The 23,025-nt window shown below is 46.7% G+C and overlaps 1 protein-coding gene and 1 long non-coding RNA gene across 2 annotated transcripts in view; one reads left to right on the top strand and one right to left on the bottom strand.

The window, feature by feature from the left end:
- Nucleotides 1-7,973, bottom strand: part of LOXL2 (lysyl oxidase like 2) — a 99,576-nt gene extending 91,603 nt beyond the window's left edge. The window contains exon 1 of the mRNA XM_050801394.1: nt 7,751-7,973. The gene's annotated coding sequence lies outside the window, so the exon portion shown is untranslated. The remainder of the gene's footprint in view (nt 1-7,750) is intronic.
- On the top strand, nt 7,822-22,809 carry LOC126961251 (uncharacterized). The gene is made up of 3 exons (XR_007728235.1): nt 7,822-7,896; nt 10,450-10,576; nt 22,642-22,809. It is a non-coding gene; the product is annotated as an uncharacterized LOC126961251 (long non-coding RNA).
- The last annotated feature ends 216 nt before the right edge of the window (nt 22,810-23,025 follow it).

Genomic DNA, 23,025 nt, shown 5'->3' with positions numbered 1-23,025 from the left:
TTAGACGTTTTAAGGAAAGGAGCTACTTAAATCTCCTAACTAATCTGTGATTATAAACTGACTCTTTCAAATCACAGATTATAAACTGTGTTCTTTCAAATATCTCTTCCAAACCCCCTCATAGTAGAGAAAATCAACATCCAGTCCCAAGATCTCGAGGTGTAACTGAAGCGGCCATATTTGGGCATGAAAACGTGTTTGAAATCTCCTGCTTTGCCTTTAAATTCATGCACTCTTGCTAATGTTCCATTCTTGATGTAGTTGCAAGGGCACGTTCACTTTGTAAAAGTCCATCCATAACAGGCATTTGTACACCAATGTTCACAGCAGCATTATTCCCAGTCACCAAAAGGTGAAAACAACCCACATGTCCACCAGGGGAGGAGGAGATAAACAAATGTGGTCTATCCATACAGTGGGATATTATTCAGGCTCAAAAAGCAAGGACATTCTGACGCAGGTTACAACATGAAAAAACCCGGAAGCCATGCTAAGTAAAACGAGCCAGACACGAAAAGACAAATATCACATATTCCAATTACATTAAGTACCTAGAGTTCAGTCATACTCACGGAGACAGAAAGTAGAATGGGGGCTGCCAGGGATTGGTGGGAGGGGGCGATGGGAGTTAGTGTTCAATGGGCACAGAGTTTCTGTTTTGGAAGATGCAAAAGTACCAGAGATGGCTGATGGTGATGGTAGCACAGCAGTGTCAACATACTTAACGCCACTGCACTGTAGACTTGAAAATAGTTAAGACGGTGAGTTTTATGTTATTTATATTTTACCACAATAAACACAAAAGCAACCCAAAAAGCCTATATGGGTATATACTTAGGATCAGTGTGATTTTACTGATATGCTATTCTTGGGGTGGGTGAAAGCATCTTTAGAAATATGCTTTTCCGGCCGGGTGTGGTGGCTCACGCCTGTCATCCCAGCACTTTGGGAGGCCGAGACGGGCGGATCACGAGGTCAGGAGATCGAGACCATCCTGGCTAACACGGTGAAACCCCGTCTCTACTAAAAATACAAAAAATTAGCCGGGCATGGTGGCGGGCGCCTGTGGTCCCAGCTACTCAAGAGGCTGAGGCAGGAGAATGGTGTGAACCCGGGAGGTGGAGCTTGCAGTGAGCCAAGATTGTGCCACTGCACTCCAGCTTGGGAGACAGAGCAAGACTCTGCCTCAAAAAAGAAAAAAAAAATGCTTTTCCCTGGGTATCATGGTGGACGCCTGCAATCCCAGCTACTCGGGAGGCTGAGGCAGGAGAATCTCTTGAACCTGGAAGGTGGAGGTTGCAGTGAGCCGAGATCGCACCACTGCACTCCAGCCTGGGTGACAGAGTGAGACTCTGTGTCAAAAAAAAAAAAAAAAGAAAAAGAAAAGAAATGTGCTTTTCTCAATTTTATATTTGTAATTGTTTTAGAAAGATATTTAGAAAAGTATCTTTTTCACTACATTTTTGAGTCATGCAGGCACCCTGAAGAGCTGTACTGTGTTTACCTTGGTACCCCAATGGTATATCAGGACAAGACTGGGGGCACAAGAAGTTCATGGATCCAAGTTCCAGAAAGATATCATAAAGAAACTGCAAATCAAGTTGTTCACAAGTCATTACCATAAGTTATCTTGTCATAAGTGTATGTTTTATAGGCAAGCGGCATCATTTTTGTAGAAGATATCCTCGGCACTTTGCTGGCAACACATCAAGGAGGATATGTCTGTTGCCACAGGACATCCAGAGGGCCAGCTGTGTCTGCCTGTCTGACATGGATTGTAGGAATGAAAAACTAAAAAGAAAACATCGCTCTTTGCTTGGAAGACTATAATTAAATATAATACTTAAGGTATCCCAAGTGAATGGATCAAAAGCCCTGGACAAGAAGAACCTACTAAGTGTGTTCCTAACCACACCCTCAGCATCTGCTTAGTTCTTGTTCTCATCTGCCACACACGCTACTTGTCTGGTAATATTGTTACTGCCACAGGAAGTGCAAAAGATTTGTTAAAACTCTGGACAGAAATCTGAACTGAACAGTCCCCATCATCCTTTATCATCATCAATCAAGTGGCTATTCTTTCTTAGTTTGTTTTTGAGACGGGGTCCCACTCTGTTGCCCAGACTGGAGTACACTACAGCCTTGACCTCCTCATCATCCTTCATCATCATCAATCAAGTGGCTATTCTTTCTTAGTTTGTTTTTGAGACAGGGTCCCACTCCGCTGCCCAGACTGGAGTACACTACAGCCTTGACCTCCTCATCATCCTTCATCATCATCAATCAAGTGGCTATTCTTCCTTAGTTTGTTTTTGAGACAGGGTCCCACTCTGCTGCCCAGACTGGAGTACACTACAACCTTGACCTCCTGGGCTAAAGCAATCTTCCTGCCTCAGCCTCCCGAGTAGCTGGGACTATACCACGCCTGGCTAATTTTTTTTTCTTTTTTTGTAGAGACGGGGTCTCCCTATGTTGCCAGCTATTCTGAAAAGGTGCCTAGAGACGTCCCTGACGCTGGTCACGGAAGAAGGGCTGCCAACACGCTCGGCTAAGATGTGTTCCCTGCTGAGCAAGTGCTGTGTTGAACAGCAGTGGGTGCATGTGTGGAATGACTCAGGTGAGAGATTTCTGATGTCTTGCTTCAACTTACACAGGACTGAAGACTTAAGAGACTCAGCTGTGTGTTGCTCTGGCTGCATCTCTGTGAATGTCTGGTTGGCCCTTCCTTTTCTAGCCTGCAACTGCTATTCCCTGCTATTCTGTGAGCCTAGAGCAGGCCACTTCATCTGAGGCCTCATGGACCACCCAGGGTGTGAATGCCATGCAGACCGACCACAAAAGCCTTTCTCCAGGAGGAAATGGATGGTGACAGTAACAAGCTGCTCATTTAAAGCCAGGCAGCCCCTGGGAACAGGAAATCATATCTCCTTGCTGTGGTTTGAATACGTGTCCCTCCAAAAAAATTCATGTTGAAATTTAATCCCCAATGTGGCAGTTTTGAGAGGTGGGGCCTTTAAGAGGTGGTTGAGTCATGAGTGCTCTGCCCTCATAAACTGATGAATCCATTCATCAATTAATAGATGAATGGGTTATCAACAGAAGGGAATTGGTGGCTTTACAACAGGAAGAGAGACTTGAGCTAGCATGTTACCATGCTCAGCCCCCTCACGATGTGATGTCCTGCATCACCTTGGGATTATGCCAAGTCCCCACCAGCAAGAAGGCCCTCACCAGATACAGCTCCTGGACTTTGGACTTCTCAGTCTCCATAACTGTAAGAACTAAATTCCTTTTGTTTAATAAACTACCAAGTTTCAGGTATTCTGTTATAAGCAACAGAAAATGGACTAAAATACCTCCTAAGGCTCCCCAAACTTTAAAATGAAGGAAGCAGTCATGCTTGTGCAACTGCAGCTGCTGGTGTGGAATCACCTAGAAATTCTTCCTCCATGAAGACAGCCTATTAGCTAAGGAAAAAGAATCTATGACCGTCAGAAGGCAGGGTGGTTTAAGGTTAATGTCTTGCCACTTTGCAGTTCCTCTAGTTGAATGGAATTGGGTTGACCAGTTTCTCTGCCTCTAACTGGTTATTTTATGGAAGGTCGGTTCATTCCCTATTTCAGAGCAACAAGCATAACAGCAGAACATCTAGGAATCCTGTGAAAAGGGAATTCTTTTTCCCACATGACCTGCCAAGAAAGGAGAATTCCAACTCACGAGTCTTATTAACAAGGGGGAGAAATTTCTCCATCACTGCATTTCAAAAGCAAATAAACATAAGTAATGAAAATGCTAAAAGCAGAAGGCTCTGGTGTTGTATTAGTCTGTTCTCATGCTGCTAATAAAGACATACCTGAGACTGGGTACTTTGTAAAGGAAGGAGGTTTAATGGACTCACAATGCCACATGGCTGGGGAGGCCTCACAATCATGGCAGAGGACAAAGGAAGAGCAAAGGCACATCTTACACGGTGGCAGGCAAGAGAGCATGTGCAGGGGGACTCCTATTTATAAAACCATCATATCTCATGAGATTTACTCACTACCACAGGAACAACTGGGGAAAGATCTATCCCCATGATTCAATACCTTTCATCGGGTCCTTCCTACAACACATGGGAATTATGGCAGCTACAATTCAAGATGAGATTTGGGTGGGGACACAGCCAAGCCATATCAGGTGTTACATATCTTCATTGGTCAAATGCAGAATAAAGTTGTGCATAAACTAAAGATTTCAATGGGAAGCCTACATACCCCCACTTCTCTGTCATAGGATTTGAGGGCTTCAGCATGAAGGTACCAGCTGTCAAAGAGTACTCAGGTGACGCTCAAAGAAGGGAGATTGTCCTCTACCAGATTTCTTTCTGGGGCCTTTGTTTCTTCCAGGAATCCCAGCAACAGTCAATTCACTCATCCTATTTTTATACCTTGGAGTCAAATAATGAGGAAGTATACTGCTCTCCAGTTCAGAAAGGGCAGCTCTGAGCTCTTACAGTTTTGCAATGAGCTAGGAAACAAACCCTGGCTTCCTGACTTCGCAGTTCATTTATCTCAAGCACCAAATGTCCAATTACTAAATATTTACACAGGGATTTCTGACAGCAGGTGTATAGGAAGTGATAAGTCCAGGATGAAGCCTGAGCCAAGAAGAACTCTTCAGAGAGCAGCTGAGAGTCCATGAGTAACCTGGAGAACCAGAACCACCAAAGCCCAGCCATGAGGAGGCTGGGGAGGCTGGGTTAGACCCTGGCTCCCTGGGTCACCAGCTGTGCCCTCTGGACAGCTTATCTGTTTACCCATTTCCTCAGCTGAGAAATGAATTTGAAAATACCCACCTAACTCTTTAGTGGGACCTTGTGAGAATCAAATGACATCGTGGACAGAAAAGTGCTTTGAAAGGAATAACATACAATAGGAATGTAACAAGTTACACAAATCAACAGAACTCAGATCGACTATAAAAAAACACATTTTGGGGAAAATTGGGAAATGTTTAAATATAGACTGCTAGCTGGCATTAGATGATACCAAATAGTTTTTTTTTTTTTTAGTTTTCTTAGGTCTAAAGATAACATCATAGTTATTTAATATCTTTAGAAATCACACTAAAATACGTAGCAACGAAATGACATGATGTATGGGATTTGCTTTAAACTACTTCAATGACAGAGAAAGGGACAGATGACATACATGTGGCAAAATCGCTGTTGAAACTCAGTAAGAAGCTTATGAGGCATCATTACACCCTTTTCTCTACCTTTCTGCATACTTGAAATTTTTTTCGAATAAAAAGTAAACAATGTAGTGTTTTCTGGGACTCAACACCTTCGCTGATGGTCATGTCCAGAGCACAGAAAATCTGTTTCCTTCACAAAGCCCTTCCACACTGGCCATCTAGAGGTCAAAGGACAAGGACTTGGGAAGAGGCCAGGAGAGGCCAGGCAAGGAGCCCAGTTGGAAAGAAAATAAATAGAAGCATCTTTGCAGAATCTCCTATCTGTGATGCTTAAAATGTCAGCCAATGTGTGATGTCAAGTACATGTTTCCTTTTCAGACCTGAGTTTCATACTCAATTTTGTCACTCAATGCCTAAGTGACCTTAGACTAAGTCACTTTCTAACACAAACTTACAGGGAAGCAAATGCACGTGCATGCACACACATATACATACACACACATGCATACATATGCACTCATACACACAAGTGCACACACGCATGCAAACTCATACCTATGCAAACATGCACACAAACACCAATACACATACACACACATACAGGTGTGCACACACATGCATACAGGAATGCATATGCACATAAACATGCAAACATACACACAGGAATACACACGTGCACACACACACACATGCAAACATGCACACAAACATGCACACAAATACGCATACAAGTGTGCACACAGGAACACATAAGCACACACATGCACATACACATACACACACCTGCACACACATATACACCCATGTGTGCACATAAACACGCACCAGTGCCCATATATACACAAACACACGTGTGGGCACACACGCGCACACATACATGTGCGCACATATACACGTGCACACATGCATACACAAACGTGCCCGCGCACACACACACACATATACACACACACACAGATTAGTGACTCAATTTTCTTGGGGAGAGCACTGGTAGCCACCAGGGACCCATGAGGCGCATGCATTTTGTCATGGGTCTGATGGCCATTCCAGGGCAGATGTTAGGGACCAGGAAGAGGAATGGGACAAAGGTGAGGAGAGAGATTAAAAATTTAGTCAAGTTAGGATGCAGTGAGTCAGTCACTTACCTGGGAGCTGCCCAGGGAAATGAACTCTTCCTCTTCCATCCTAAACCCCACCCCTGACCATTAAGTACACGATACACCATCAATAACTAATTCATTCCACCAAAGATGACAAATGGTGTTTTGGGGTTCCAGGACAGACAGGCTAGCGGTGGTGTAGGGGAGGGACCTGGAGTAAGAGGTACGGTTTCAGTCCCCACACTGACTAACCCAGTGGCCCTGAGTCTCATCGTTTTTCTTCCTCTGGGAGTAAAAAAAAAAAAAAAAAAAAAAAGTACTGGTTTTGAGATCTCCGCAGTTTCAAGATCTTAGGGACGAAACTAACTTGGAGCATGTTTCTGTCATGCACATCTCCCCCCTCATCAGGTCTTGGAGTTTCCTAACCATATTGAGTAGTTCAGCCCCCTCCCTCGCCGAGTTCTGCGGTGTTCTCTTCCTCTCACCCTAGCTCCGCCCCGCACTCCTGCAGTTTTTTGATGGGTCTTAGCCCGGGCACGAAGAGGAGGGAACCTCGCTTGTTTCTCCCAATCATCTCTATTCCAGCGCTGATTCCTGGGACACTTCAGGCAGGCAGCTATACCTGGAAGGCTTCCAGATCTGGGTTGGTGAGAAGCGACGCGGTGGGCAAAGCTCCTGCGTAAAAGTTGTAGGCACTGGGGACCGCGGAACCAACGGCGCAAGATTAGGATCAGCTGTAGCCGTGGGTTCGCTCGTGCCCGTTCTTTCCAACTCCAGGGCTTCTCGGTATGAGGCGGGAAAAGGTCCCTGGTCCCCGGAGAGCCAGGGAGACTTGGGAGTGCATACCTGGCGTGCCGAGCGCGCCTCTGCTCCTGCAGGACTCAGGGCGCTCCCGCGCTCCCAACAGCCTTTCGGGCAGGCTGGGGGTTGAACCGGGTTCAGGCAGTGGGCGCTACAGCTCCCGGGCGCAGCCCCCGTGTTCCCGCCCCTACTCCGTCCCAGCCCAGCACGCTCTACATCCCCAAAACCACAGCCCCGAGGGCACCCACTGTCCCACGCCCCGTCGCCCCGCGTGCCCAACTCCTCAAAGCCAGAACTCGGAAGACGCTGTCCCTGGAGCCACGCTGCACTCTCCAAGACGCCCAACACGCACCGAGATTCGACTGGCTGTGTCCCGCCTGACTACGGGCTCTCGGGACGATCAAGGGATCCAGCGCCTCACTCCCCGGGCGCGCCAGCAGCCGCGCCGCACCCGGCCCAGACGAGGTGGAGCTGGGCGGGGCCGCCCGGGGCCGCAGGAGGACCCTTTAGCCTGCACGTCCTCTCATTGCTCCCCACAAGAAGTCTTCGGGAACCGCTAGGCACTTTCGAGAGGCAGCCCCGCGCAGGGCGAAGCCTGGAGACCCCACAGGGACGCTCCCGCTTTCTCGCGAACCGCTTCGGGGAGGGGGTGGCGCGGGAAGCGCTCTTACTTGGTTTCAGGGATCCGCAGTGGCCCGGCTGGGACCGCGCTCTCCACGGTGGTCGCCCTCTGCTTCAGCCGCCACGGAGCCCCTTTCCCCAGCAGAGGAGGCGGCTGAGGTCTTCGATGGCTGGAGAAAGCAAGCACCAACTGCAGGTAGCCGCGCGCAGGAGTCGCGCGTTTACTCTTTTCCCCCTTACTTTTAACCAGAGGAGGATGGCAAACCCCTCCCCGGACCCACCTCCTTCCCCGAAGGCGGCTGCCGCTGAAGGCCCGGCCTCCAGCCTCTTTTGTTGTAATTCGAGAGCGGCCCCTCCCAGCGCCAGAGGGAGCTCCGCGGGGGAGGCCAAGGCCTGCGGGGCAGCCCTTCCCAGGCTCCTCGCGCCCGGGTTTCCGGAGCCTGAGAAGCCGGGAAGGGGGCCTTTCCTCGGGAGATTCCTCTACCCCTTCCCCCACGCAGCGCTCCCAGAATTTAACCCTTCGATGCCCTTATCCAGCAGCCTTAGGGCCCGTGCCTTGTTCACCTCCTATCCCGAAAACCCTGGCCCTCCCTGGCACATAGTACACGCTCAATTAAAGCTGCCGAATTAAAGTGTTGAGAAACTTGCATCCATCTCGCCTGGGTTTCACCTCCCTTTTCCTGTAGGGGGAAAACCGATCCTGAACGAGTAAATAAACAGCCCCCTTTCGGCCAGCAGATCACATCTATGGGCTTGGCCAAGCCTCTCCTCCGAGGACTAATTTTCTTCTTTGTAAATTCAACGCTTTGGATTCCGTGACCTCTGGAGTCCTTCCTGGAATGGCAGGGCTGGGATTAACAAGCCCTGTGCTTGGGGACTGAACAGGATACAGCTAACGGGGGGCCATTGTGCAGAAGGACCTCCTGTGCCTGGCTCTGAGACTCCTGGGTGGGGGATGGGCATGCTGGGAGAGCCCTCTGCACAGAGAGGGCTCCTTAAGCAACACCAGGGCTTTGCCAGGCCCAAGGAGGCAGCTAACTGCAAAACAAGGGACCCCTGTGCCGAAGCGGACTGTCACCTGAAAGGCAGCTCCTTTCTCAGTCCTCTCTTACTCCACCCCCTGACTAGACAAGACCCTCCCAAATCTCACCTCCAGCCCAGGCTTCTCTCCTAAGCCACGGATATTTAAATCCATTGGCCCCAGAGGGACTTTCACCTGGACATTCCCATGGTCATAGCTAACCAGGCAGGCCCCAAACCTTGACCCCTGTGAGCTCTCCCAGGCTCTCCCGTTGCCTCCTACTTACCCTCCCCACTGATTAGTCCCTGGCTCTGGTGGGCAGTAGAAGGAAAGAAAGAGTCAGAGGAAGGGGGTGTAGTTATCAAAGGCAGGGGGAGGGATCTTTGTGGTGGTGGAATTGTTCAGTATCTTGAGATACAGAAAACCACACAGGTGATAAAATTGTATAGAACTTAATACACCAAATAAAATTTCAGCCTGTAGTCCCAGCTACTCGGGAGGCTGAGACAGGAGAATGGCGTGAACCCGGGAGGCGGAGCTTGCAGTGAGCCGAGATCGCGCCACTGCACTCCAGCCTGGGCGGTGAGCAAGACTCCATCTCAAAAAAAAAAAAAAAAATTAAAAAATAAATCCTCCGTGGCTCCAGGGTCCTCAAAATGTAATCTGAATCCCTTGATTAAGCTGACAGGGCCTCTGGGGCATTTCCAGCCTGCCCATCTCCGAACCCCATCTCACCTCTCCCCCTGGGCCTTACTTTCTGTGCTCCTATAAGCCTTCTATTTCACACCCCAGGGCCTTTGAACATGACATTCCCTTGTCTTCTCTGTACAGTAATGCCTGGTTATTGAGCTTTCACTCAGCTGTCACACCCTACACAGTGCCTGGATATACCAGATGCTCAATAAACGCTAGTGAAACTGGGCTTTCCGCTTTCCCCATCTCCCATCCTTCCACTTCTAGTCCTACGCCCTCCTGCTAAAGCATTCACCAATAAGGTAGAAAATGAAAGGAGACCAACTTTGTAAATAATCTTTGTCTGTTACAAAGAAAAGCAAACTTCTTTTGAAATATTCAGAAAAGATGTAAAAATATAAGGAAGAAATTGTCACTCTGGTGTCTTATCACCCATAAATACGCTACTGTTTGGGTATTTCCTTCAGAATATTTGTTCAACCAAATTGTAGTTATGCCTGAGTTTTTTTTTTTTTTTGGAGACAGAGTCTAGCTCTGACTCCCAAGCTGGAGTTTAGTGGCGCAATCTTGGCTCACTGCAACCTCCGCCTCCCTGGTTCAGGCGATTCTCATGTCTGTCTCAGCCTCCCGAGTAGCTGGGATTACAGGCATGCACTACCATGCGTGCCTAATTTTTGTATTTTTAGTAAAGACAGGGTTTCACCATGCTGGCCGGGCTGGCCTCGAACTCCTGGTTTCAAGTGATCCACCCACCTCTGCCTCCCAAAGTGCTGGGGTTACAGACGTGAGCCACTGCACCTGGCCTCTGATTTTTTTTTTTTTTTTACCATAACATTTTGTGTTCATTTTTCAATGTAATTTTTAATGGTTTTAGACAGTTCTGGTCTGAAATTATTGTGCAATGGAGTCATTTCTCCATTATTGGATATTCAGTTGTTTACAGCTTTTTGCTAGTGTAAATTACACCATGACAATTATCCTTTGAAAGTAATATTTATTGATTGGGTACAGTGTGGTTTCTGCTAATTGTTACAGATGAAAAAGCCCAGGCCCAGAGAAGTGATTTTCCCAGCGTCACAGAGCGGGTAAATGACCTAGCCGGGAGAACCAAAAGGAGCTTGACTCTTCCAGCGATTATTAGTGGCCCACACTGGAGGCCTCAGTAAGTACACCTCTGCCTCACCATGTCCTCACTTCCAAGAGAAAATGAGTAAAGTATTTGAAGCTTGCACTGAGTGGTTTAATGGTGCACTTTTGTTGAACTGAAATGTAAACCTAGGAGACTACTTCAGGACAGCAGTAGACTCTTGTCCCAGATGAAACAAAATGATGGCGGTGTACCTTATGTCTGTATGTCTGGATACACCTCCCACCCTGCCACCTCCACCACTCAGGTCCTGCACTGCTGCAGAGGCAGAGTCGTACAGTGAGTTCAGGGCATGCTTGTGCAGTCAGGGGACCTGGGTTCAAATCTTGGCTCCACTGATGGAGTTCACTGATGTGAACTCCCTTTTCCTTCACATGCTTCATCTGTACGAAGCGCCTCACTCAAAATGCTCCTAAGAGGTTGGGTGGGGTGCTCGCGCTTGTAATCTCAGCACTGTGGGGGGCCAAGGTGGGCGGGTTGCCTGAGTCCAGGGGTTTGAGACCAGCCTGGGCAACATGGCAAAACCCTGTCTCTACAAAAAATATAAAAATTAGCCAGGCGGCCGGGCGCGGTGGCTCAAGCCTGTAATCCCAGCACTTTGGGAGGCCGAGGCGGGCGGATCACAAGGTCAGGAGATCGAGACCACAGCGAAACCCCGTCTCTACTAAAAATACAAAAAATTAGCCGGGCGCGGTGGCGGGCGCCTGTAGTCCCAGCTACTCAGGAGGCTGAGGCAGGAGAATGGCGGGAACCCGGGAGGCGGAGCTTGCAGTGAGCCGAGATCGCGCCACTGCACTCCAGCCTGGGCAACAGCGTGAGACTCCGTCTCAAAAAAAAAAAAAAAAAAAAAAAATTAGCCAGGCATGGTGGTGTGGGCTTGTAGTCCTAGCTACTTGGGGGGCTGGGGCAGAAGGATTGCATGAGCCCAGGAAGTCAAGGCTGCATTTGAGCTGAGATCATGCCACGGCCCTCCAGCCTGGGTGACAAAGTGATACCTGTTTAAAAAAAAAAAAGAAAGAAAAAAACAGCTCCACAGGAGTAAAAGGACTGAATGGGCTCAGAACAGTCCCTGGTATGGTACTTGTACAATAAATGTTGCGTTGTGAGGAGGGTATCTTGGAGGAGGGCACAGTGACTCCTTGTCCCTCAGGGCTTCAGACCCCACACAGGGGGAGGGAAGGCAACACCTCCAGCCCATCCCATCCCCAGGGCTCATGTGAATTACTGCATTAGGATCCATTCCCAGAATGTGATTACTGAGTCAAAGGCTAGAGGCTATTTTTTCTTTTTTTTTTCCCTTGGCTTTTGCACTCTCTTACCAAATCACTCTCCTACCAGTCTGGGCAGACTTAGATTGAAAGAAGCATAGCATGTCCCAGTAGGCACAGGCTGAGGCTCTAGGGAGGCCCAGCGAATGCTGTACCCGGTCTGTGTCTTCATGCTGCTTATATGCCAGGGTAGGAGACCGACAAGACACAAAGACACAGAAATGAGGAAATGTGAGAGTCGGGTGGTGACGGAGTGCTACAGAGAAAACTAAAGCTGGTGAGGAGGACAGAAGGTGAAGGAGGCTCAGGTGCTAGTCCAGTGGGGGTGGCTAGGGAAGGCCCGTCTGATGAAGTGGGAAAGTCGGAGTGATTTTAGTAGGTATTAGTAATGATTACTTAGATGAATAAAAATGCAGAAACGAGTAGTTAAATTTATAGAACTGAAGAAGAGTTCTTTGTGGTGTATTTGTTAAATTAAATGGGGAAACCATTCAACTAACCAATCAAACAAACACTGATCCAGCCGTGTGGGAAAGTGATTTGGAAATATAGTCACGCATAATGACATTTCAGTCGAGATAGTCCAGGTATATGACGGCTGTCCCGTATCACTTGGTGGTCTCATAATGTTATAATGGAGCTGAAAAATTTATCTCTGCTATTGACACCATAGCTGTTGTGACATTGTAGTGCAAGAAATTATTCATGTGTTTGTAGTGATGCTGGTGTAAACAACCTACAGGCTGCCAGTCATATGACAGTCTAGCACGTCACTATGTACAGTACATAATAATTGATAATAATAAATCACTGTGGTGCTGGCTTATATGTTTACTATATTATACTTTTAATTGTTATTTTAGGGTGCACTTTTACTTATTTTTTAAAAAACTGTCTAGGTGTAGTGGCTCATGCCTGTTATCCCAGCACTTTGGGAGGCCAAGGTGGGCGGATGACCTGTGGTGGGGAGTTAGAGACCAGACTGGCCAACATGGTGAAACCCTGTCTCTACTAAAAAAAAATATAAAAATTAGCCTGGGCATGGTGGCGGGTGCCTGTAATCCCAGTTACTCGGGAGGCTGAGGTAGGAGAATCACTTGAACCCAGGAGGTGGAGGTTGTAGTGAGCCGAGATCACACCACTGCACTCCAGCCTGGGTGACAAAGCAAGACTCCCTCTCAAAAAAAAAAAAAAAAGCCTAACTGTAAAACATCCTCAGTCAGGTCCTTCAAGAAGTACCCAGAAGAAGGCATTGTTATCCTAGGAGATGACAGCTCCATGTCTGTTAACGCCCCTGAAGACCTTTCCAGTGGGCCAAAATGTGGAGGTGGAGGACTGACATTGATGATCATGACCCTGTGTGGGCCTAGGCTAATATGCATGTTTGTGTCTTAGTTTTTAACAAAGAAGTTTACAACACAGACAAAAATAAATAATTTCAAAAATAGAAAAAAGCTTACAGAATACAAGAAAACAATTTGGAACAGCTGTACAAAGTGTGTTTTAAGCTAAGCGTTATTAACAAGAGTCAAAAAATGTCTTAAAGCCATTTATAAAGTAAAAGAGTTACAGTAAGCTCAGGCTAATTTATCGTTGAAAAAAGAAATCTTGTGTATACATTGAGTGTAGCCTAAGTGTGCGGTGTCTATAAAGCCCACAGTAGAGAACAGTGTACATTCACTCACCACGCACTGCCTGACTCAGCCAAAGCAGCTTCCAGTCCTGCAAGCTTCCTTCATGGTAAATGCCCTCCCTAAACCGGTCTATCTTTTTTATTTTGAGACGGAGTCTGGCTCGGTCGCCCAGGTTGGAGTGCACTGACGCGATCTCAGCTCGCTGCAAGCTCTGCCTCCTGGGTTCACGCCATTCTCCTGCCTCAGCCTCCGGAGTAGCTGGGACCACAGGCGCCCGCCACCACACCTGGCTAATTTTTAGTATTTTTAGTAGAGACAAAGTTTCACCGTATTGGCCAGGATGGTCTCGATCCCTGACCTCATGATCTGCCTGCCTCGGCCTCCCAAAGTGCTGGGATTACAGGCATGAGCCACTGCGCCTGGCTTTATCTTTTTTTTTTTTTTTTTTTTTTTTTTTTTTACTGTATCTTTTCTATGTTTAGCGATGTTTAGATACGCAAATACTTACCACTGTGTTACAAATGCCTGCGGTATTCAGAACAGTCTGAATATGCTATACAACTCTGTATCGTAGGAGCAACTGGCTATCCCATATACCCTAGGAGTGTAGTAAGCTGTACCCCCTAGGGTTGCGTAAGTACACTCTGTGATGTTTGCACAAAGACAAAATCACCTAATGACAAATTTTTCAGAATGTATTTCCTCCTATCATTAAGCAATTCACGTCAGTGTATGCCAAGGGATTGGTGTTCGATCTGGCCTTGGGGAGGGGATGGTCACAAAGATCACATATTCCACTGTTCCTATGTTGGCCAGATATCTATCAGGTCCTATGATTTGGCTTCCGTGTTTCTCATCATTCCAAACCTCAACATTTTATCACAACCACTTTTGATGAGTGTGGACATTTCTTCAGAGAGAATGGGGAGGAGGCAGCGAACTCCCGCCTCCTCTGAGGAAGCAGCGCCCCTTAGTGGTCTGTCACACAGCAATGTGCGCTTGCTTTCTTCAGGGCCAAGCTATACCAATGGGGTTAAAACCCTAAAAATCTGAAGATTTAAAGGGTTAAAAATATAAAGAGCCACCAGGTAACTTGAGAACTTGTGCTCCAAGCATCTTGTTTACAGACATGGAAGCCGAGGCCCAGAGAGCTGTCAACCCGAGCACCTTCCCTAGGAGGGTTTAGCAGGAGTGCTGAGACCAGACCCAGACCCAGGTCAGCTAAGCCCCAGGAGAGCTCCAAATCTGCTCAGAAAGCACAATTGTAAATTGCATATGTGTGCAGTCAGGAGCGGTTAGGACACATCTGCCTTTTTCCTAGGAAACACAACGTTTTTACATTGAAAAGTGTAATTTCATTTAATCTATTTTCTAGGATGTAAAATTATTCTGTCAACCACAGCATGCTACCTTCATCCTTTCCTTTCCTTTTGCTTAATTTATTATTATTATTATTATTGTTATTATTATATACTTTTTGAGATGGAGTTTCACTCTTGTTGCCCAGGCTGGAGTATAGTGGCACAATCTTGGCTCACTGCAACCTCCACCCCGGGTTCAAGTGATTCCCCTGCCTCAACTTCCTGAGTAGCTGGGATTACAGGCGTGCGCCACTACGCCTGGCTAATTATTTATTTATTTATTTATTTATTTATTTATTTTTGTATTTTTAGTAGACATGGGGTTTCACCATGTTGGTCAGGCTGGTCTCGAACTCCTGACCTCAAGTGATCCACCTGCCTCGGCCTCCCAAAGTGCTGGGATTACAGGCATGAGCCACCACCGCACCTGGCCTTCTTTTGCTTAATTTATTATTAATCATCATCATTAACAGCCTGTTTGAGAGTACGAAACAGTTTACTTGGAGGAGCTCAAAGCTTCTCATAGCTTTCTCTAATGAAGAAAGCCATGCAGGGCAGTCCTCTGTATTCAGCAAAGAAGGAAATTCAGTCTGGGAGGGAGAACCCTTCCATGAGACCAGGTTCCACAACTAACCTGCCCTTTCCATCACTCGCTTGGGCTGGGAGTGACTCAGTCCCTCCAACAACTTCTTGTGCTTGGAGCCCATTTGGGGCCCAGTTCAGCGTGACATCACTCAGCCTCCCCTGCTTTGAAGTGGGACCAGGATCAGAACAACTCAAGCAGCCTGGGAAGGTCCTATTCATAACAATAATAATAAAAAGTGTGCTTTCCTCTCCTGGGGATTACCATATCTGAAATCTTGCAATCAGAAATTAGTTCCTTTGAGTGAACTACCAATACATGCAACAGTGTTTTAGTCCATTTTCTGTTGCTATAACAGAATAGCACAGACTTGATAATTTAAAATGAACAGAAATATATTTGACTCCAGGTTCTGGAGGCTGGGAAGTCCAAGGGCATGGCACTAGGAAGGGAGAGCAAACAAGAGAGCAAGAGGGGGCCAGAGTCCCCTTTATAAAAAGCCCACTCTTGAAATAACATTAATTCATTCATGAGGGCAGAGCTGTCACGACCTAGTCCCCTCTTATGAGACCCCAACTCCCAACTCTGATGCATTGGGGGTTAAGTTCCCAACACATAAACTCTGGCATACACATTCAAACCACAGCAAGCAGTATGGTGGAATTTCAAACATATCAGGATGCCTACCCTAGCTCTGACACGCACAAAAAAAGCCAGCTACAAAAGGGTGACATACTGTATGATCCACTCATAACTCTAGAAAACTCTAGAAAAGTCGGCCGGGTGTGGTGGCTCAAGCCTGTAATCCCAGCACTTTGGGAGGCCGGGACAGGCGGATCACAAGGTCAGGAGATCGAGACCATCCTGGCTAACACGGTGAAACCCTGTCTCTACTAAAAAATGCAGAAAACTAGCCAGGCGAGGTGGCAGGTGCCTGTAGTCCCAGCTACTCAGGAGGCTGAGGCAGGGGAATGGTGTAAACCCGGGAGGCGGAGCTTGCGGTGAGCTGAGATCCGGCCACTGCGCTCCAGCCTGGGTGACAAAGCGAGACTCCGTCTCAAAAAAAAAAAAAAAAAAAGTCAAAACTAAATGGCAAGGACTGAAAGCAGATCACTGGCGGCCTGAGGCTGGAGGTGGGGTGGGAGTGGCCTGGGAAGGAGCATGAGGGAGCTTTCTGTGGTGATGGAAATGGCCTATTCCTTGGTTGTGGTGGTGTTTATATTAGCATAGGTGTTTTTCTCAAACTCATGAAACTGAACACTTAAAATGGGTGACTTTAGGTAAATTACTCCATAATAAAGTTGATTTTAAAAATTAGTCCCTTGGGGGCCCCTCTTCTATCCTTTTTCAAAATGAAAAGTTTGGGCCAGACTTGAAGGCTCATGCCTGTAATCCCAGCACTTTGGAAGGCTGAGATAGCAGGATAGCTTGATCTCAGGAGGTCAAGACTGCAGTGAACTATGATGATGTCATTGCACTCCAACCTGGGCAACACAGCAAGATCCCATCTCTAAATAAATAAATGAAATAAAATAAAATGAAAAGTTTGGGGAAGAGTAATGAGGGGTAATAGAGCACAGTAGCTAGAGCAACACTGCCTGGGTTTGAATCTCAGCTCCACTACTTACTAACCATAACTGATCAAGTTATTTAACCTCACTGGGCCTCAGTTTTCTCACCTGTAAAATAGGCAGGGACCTCATAGGATTCTTGCAAGGCTGAAATGAATGTATGCATGTGAAGTGCTCAGAGCCCAATGCCTGGCAGACAGCAAGTGCCACTCAGTTTTAAACATTTACATGGACGTGACTTGTTAGACACAGACTCGCTTCAAATTGACAGCTTTTTTCTAGTTATAATTCTTTAAAAATGTTAAGACTAGTTTTAGATTTACAGAAAAAAATAAACAGAAAATGTAGAGAGCTCCCATATGCCTCCCATACACAGTGAGTTTCCCTTACTATTTTCATCTTGCATTTCGGTGGTACATTTATCACAACTGATGAGCCAATATGGACACATGATTATTAACTGAAGTCCACAGTTTACATTAGGGCTCATTCTTTGTGTTGTACATTTGATGGATTTTCACAAATGAAAATTTGTGAGATTTTCATTTGCAGCATCATGCATCATGCATCATTGCAGCACCGTGAAGAATGATTTCACTGCGTTAAAAATTCCCTTTTTATCCTTCCTTCCCCATAACCCCTGGCAACCATGGATCTTTTCACTGTCTCCATAGTTTTGCCAACTCCAGAGTGTCCCATAGTTGGAGTCATACAGTATGTAGACTTTCCAAGAGGGGTCTCTTTCACTTAATAATATACATACTTATTTATTTATTTTTAGAGACAGAGTCTCACTATATTGCCCAGGCTGGTTCCAAACTCCTGGCCTCTTATAAGTGATCCTCCCACCTCAGCCTTCCGAAGTGCTGTGATTACAGGAGCAAGCCACTGCAACCGGTCTCACTTAGTAATATACATTTAAGATCCCATGCCTGCTTATGGGCTGATAGCTCATTTTTCTTTTTCTTTTCTTTTTCTTTTTATTTTCTTTTTTTTTGAGACAGAGTCTCAAGAGCAGTAGCACGATCTCGGCTCACTGCAAACTCTGCCTCCTGGGTTCAAGTGATTCTCCTGCCTCAGCCTCATGAGTACTGGGATAACAGGCGCTCACCCCCATGCCCTGCTAATTTTTGTATTTTTAGTGGAAGCGGGGTTTCACCATGTTGGCCACACTGGTCTTGAACTCCTGACCTCAAATGATCCATCCGCCTCAGATTACAGGCATAAGCCACTATGCCCGGCCGATACCTCATTCTTCAAATTGCTGAATAATATTCCATTGTTGGGATGTACCACAGTTTATTCATCCATTCATCTGTTAAAAGACATTTTGGTTGTTTCTGAGTTTGAGCTATTACGAATGAAGCTATTATAAATATTCATGTATAAGTTTTTGTGTGGACTTAAGCTTTCAACTCCTGTGGGCACATTTCAAGGAGTACAAACAACAGTTGTTGGATCTTATTGTAAAAGTATGTCTAATTTTGTCAAACTGGCCCGGCGCAGTGGCTCACGCCTGGAATCGTAGCACTTTGGGAGGCTGAGGTGGGCGGATCACGAGGTCAGGAGATCGAGACCATCCTGGCTAACATGGTGAAACCCCGTCTCTACTAAAAATACAAAAAATTAGCCAGGCATGGTGGCAGGTGCCTGTAGTCCCAGCTACTGGGGAGGCTGAGGCAGGAGAATGGCGTGAACCCGGGAGGCGGAGCTTGCAGTGAGCCGAGATCGCGCCACTGCACTCTAGCCTGGGCGACAGAGCCAGACTCCATATCAAAAAAAAAAAAAAAAAAAAAGAAAAAGAAAAGAAAGAAACTGCTAAACTGTCTTCAGAAATGACTGTACCGTTTTGCATTCTGACCAGCAGTGAATGAGAGTTGCTGTTACTCTACATCTTTGTCAGCATTTGGTGGTGTCAGTGTTCTGGATTTTAGCCATCTATTAGAATTAGCCATTCTAACAGATGCCTAGTGGTGTCTCGTTGTTTTAATTTGCAATTCTGATAACATATGATGTGGAGAATCTTTTCATGTCTGTGTCTGCCATCTGTACATCTTTGGTGAGGTATCTGCTCAGATCTTTTGCCCCCTCTTTTTTTTTTGTTTTGAGACACAGTCTCCCTCTGTCACCCAGGCTGGAGTGCAGTGGTGTGAGCGTGGCTCACTGCAACCTCTGCCTCCCAGGTTCAAGCGATTTTCTGCCTCGGCCTCCTGAGTAGCTGGGATTACAGGTGCCCACCACCACGCCTGGCTATTTTTTGTATTTTTGTTCATTTTTTAAAACTGGGTGTTGACTTTTAAGAGTTCTTTGTATATTTTGGACTCAAGTCTTTTCTCAGATATGTGTTTTGCAAAATTTTCTCCCAGTTCGTGGCTTGTCTTTGCATTCTCCAAATCATTTTCCACTAAGCATCTAGAATGCCATCGTACCTTCCTGTCTGTGAGAGTGTGTGTGTGTGTGTTTAATGGAGTGGGAGGAGGAGAGAGAAGGACAACATTCAGAAGGAAGGGAGGGTACTAGGAATGAATAACACTTGATGTAGTCTTCAAGGGGTTTCTTATATTCTGATTTGAGAGAGACGATCTCATATTCAACAACAAGAAAAAGCAATGTGAGATGCATTGCAAATGCCTGGCATCCTGCGGCAAGCAGGGATCTGAGGGATTGGAGATGGTGGTGGGGGCTGCATGGAGTTTGGAGGGGGCGCCCATGTGCAGGAGGAGGAAATTGAGGTGAGAGGAGGAATGACTTGGAAAGAAGAGCAAAGCATTCCAGACTGGAGTAGGAACTGGGTGACATGAGAGAGTCACGGACCAGGGAGGCCAGTTTAATCCCTCCTCCTGCAGGAGCCCCAGGACATCTGGGAATAGGGCAGGTAGGGTAGGGCTACAGTGGACGGACCCTGGCAATTTGAACTATGCTCGGAACATGGGGTGGCAGATTCTGAAGACAAGCTGGGCCAATATTCTCATTTTGCTGCTTCCCCTAACTTCCCTTTTGCCCCCTCCACATGGAGAGTCTCCTGCTGGGAGAGGAGGGAGATTTTCACTTAGCACAGTCATGCAGAGGGGAAAAAACGCTGATTCAAATCTCATTCCCAGACACCTGATTTCTGCCAGCTCTGACCACCTTGTCTCAAAGATGCAGCTGAAACAGGGAAGGGGGAGCATCAGACAAAAATGGGAGCTTTTCTGCAGAGAGATGGGCTGGCGCTTGGCAAGGCCCACACTCCGGGCTGCAGCCCAGCACCGCCTCACTGGTCTCCCAGAAAGCATATGAGGTGCCTGCTTAGGGCGCTCAGGGTTGGCTGAGGACATAGCCTGACTGCTCTGTTCCAGTCACTGGTATTTATGAGCCTCCTGTGGGTCCAGACCCAGGTCTACATCACAGGGGAGGTAAGAAAGGTGCAAATTCTGCTCTGCCCGCCAGCTCCCTGCACCTCCAGGAGGTACCCATGGTGGGCAGAGGATGAGATGTTCAGAGGAAGCCATGGTTCAGGAAAATTAGCCCCCAAACCTCAATAGCATTAGCACCAAAACAGGATGAACACGTCTCTGGACTGAATTATGTCCCTCCAAAATTCACATTAAAGCGGTAACTCCCAATGTGATGTTATTTGGACATGAGGCCTTGGGGAGGTAATTAGGGTTAGATGAGGTCATGAGGAAGGGCTCTTGGGATTTTATTAGTGGCTTTCTATGAAGAGGCAGAGAGAGGAATCACTCTTTCTCTTTGCCAGGAAAGATCCGGTGAAAAGACGGGTCTATGAACCAGGAACCAAATTGGCCAGCATCTTGACCTTGAACTTCCCAGCCTCCAGAACCATGAGAAATGTCTGTTGTTGACGCCACCCAGTCTGGTGTTTTGTCATAGCAACTGAGCTGACTGAGACAAACACATGAGTGGTGTTCCCTTCCCAGCCTTCCAGCCACAGCTGGCTGTGGCCAACACTGGGACCCTGGGGACTTTCCTTCTCTGTTCACCCCCTCCACAGTTTACCTCCCTGCTCTGGGCCAGCGGTTGTTTTCAAAGTGTGGTTGGGGACCACTGGGAGTTACCAAGACCCTTTCAGGGGGTCCACTGGGTCAAACTGTGTTAAAAATAAAACTAAGACCTTATTTGCCCTTTGAGTCTCATTTTTTAGAGCTGGTGATATGTCAGGAGCAGCTGGAGTCACTTCTTCCAGACTGACCAGGCCTTATCATTGGGGAGAACTCCAGGGACATCAGACAACTTGGATTCCAGTCTTAGATTTCCCCTCAGGAAATGGGGCATTGACTTAGATAACAAAGCCTCCTCCTCACTGTAGAAATGGCATTGTCCTATTTTCCCTGAATCTTGGTGTTCTTTTTCGTAGATTGAGATATAATTTTAGATCCCCTACACATCTCACAAAGCTGTTAAGGAAGCCAAATAAATTAAATGTGAATGTTCTCTAACAAGAGAAAATTGTTCCATCATTATTACATGTGATTATTAAGAGAGGAGCAACCCAAGGAGAATCAGCAGTCAGCCCTGGGTCTAGTCAGAGGCCCATCCTCAGCCTTCCTTTGTTGCTAGGAGACCAGCCCTTTGTTGCTAGGATCCTCAATCCAATACAGCATCAGTCTTTGAACATGGTTTCCCTTTCTTCCACACACCTTCCATGTTGGTAATTGGATTTGTTTTCCCTTAAAGGATCCCCAAGCCATTTTTAAAAATACGAAATTAAATTAAAAAATAAAAATGCAGGTTCCTGTGTCTCAACGTAAATCATTTCTGGTCATTCCCATTCTTCCATTTCCTCTCTCTTTCTCTCTGTCAGCATTTTTTTTTTTTTTTTTTGAGACGGAGTTTTGCTCTTGTTGGCCAGGCTGGAGTGCAATGGTGCAATCTTGGCTCACTGCAACCTCTGCCTCCCAGGTTTAATTGATTCTCGATTCTCCTGCCTCAGCCTCCTGAGTAGCTAGGATTACAGGCATGTGCCACTATGCCTGGGCTAATTTTTGTATTTTTAGTAGAGATGGGGTTTTATCATGTTGGCCAGGCTGGTCTCAAACTCCTGACCTCAGGTGATCCACCAGCATTGGCCTCCCAAAGTGCTGGGATTACAGGCGTGAGCCACTGCACCTGGTCTCTCTCAGCTTTTAAAATGATGAACTATAACCTACATACACAAAAGTTCATAAGTCATAAATATGAGCATCATGGACTAATATCCAGCGAATATCCACACAATTACCAACCAGCTCAAGAACTAGAATATTACTGGCACCCCAAAAACATCCTCACAACCCACATGCTCCTTCCCAAAATTCCCTCCCTGCCCTGAAGGTAAACTCTCCTTTTTAAAATGGTAATGAATTCCTTGCTTTTCTCTCCATGACTTCTTAATGTCCAGGGCTCCAGGGCCCAGGGCTGGGTGATCTTATCCAGGTTACTGGCTCTAAATACTTCCTAAACGCTACCAATTCCCAAATGCATGTCTCCAACCAGGGCCTCTCCAAAACCTCCAGACTCCTGTATCCAACTCTGTGCTTAACCTCACCACTGGGTGTCCAAGAGACATTTCACTGTGTGATGTCCAAATCTATGCTCCTTATCCTGCCCCAGTCCAGTCCACTTCTCCTGAAGGGGAAGGCATTTTTTCCTGCTGTTTGACTCTCTTACTTTTAATTCTTCAGATCTGTTACACATCCTGTTGGCTCTGCCTTCAAAGGATCTCCAGAATTCAGCCACTCCTCACCTTCTGGCTCATCATCCCCCATTTGGATGACTGCAGTAGCCCCAACTGATTGTGTTGCTCAACAGTTGGCCTCAACAGTTGATTTTCAAGACCACAGACAAGTAATTCTTTTAAAATACTAATCAGATCATGTCCAATTCTCTGATCAGCTCCTTGCAGGTGGCCTGGGAACCCCTGAGCCTGCAGCTGATGTCTGAAGAGGGGGCAGTCTTGAGAGAGACTGTGCCCTTCACCTGTGAAGTGTGGCCTGACTCTGGGAAGTTAGTGTCGGGACTGCATCACAGGGAGACCTCTGTAGTCATCATTGTTTTCAGTTGCGAGT

The sequence above is a fragment of the Macaca thibetana genome, chromosome 8, assembly GCF_024542745.1.
Source record: "Macaca thibetana thibetana isolate TM-01 chromosome 8, ASM2454274v1, whole genome shotgun sequence".
Lineage (NCBI taxonomy): Eukaryota > Metazoa > Chordata > Mammalia > Primates > Cercopithecidae > Macaca > Macaca thibetana.
The sequence above is the reverse complement of the archived record's forward strand: the minus strand, read 5'-3'. Positions and strand labels throughout refer to the sequence as shown.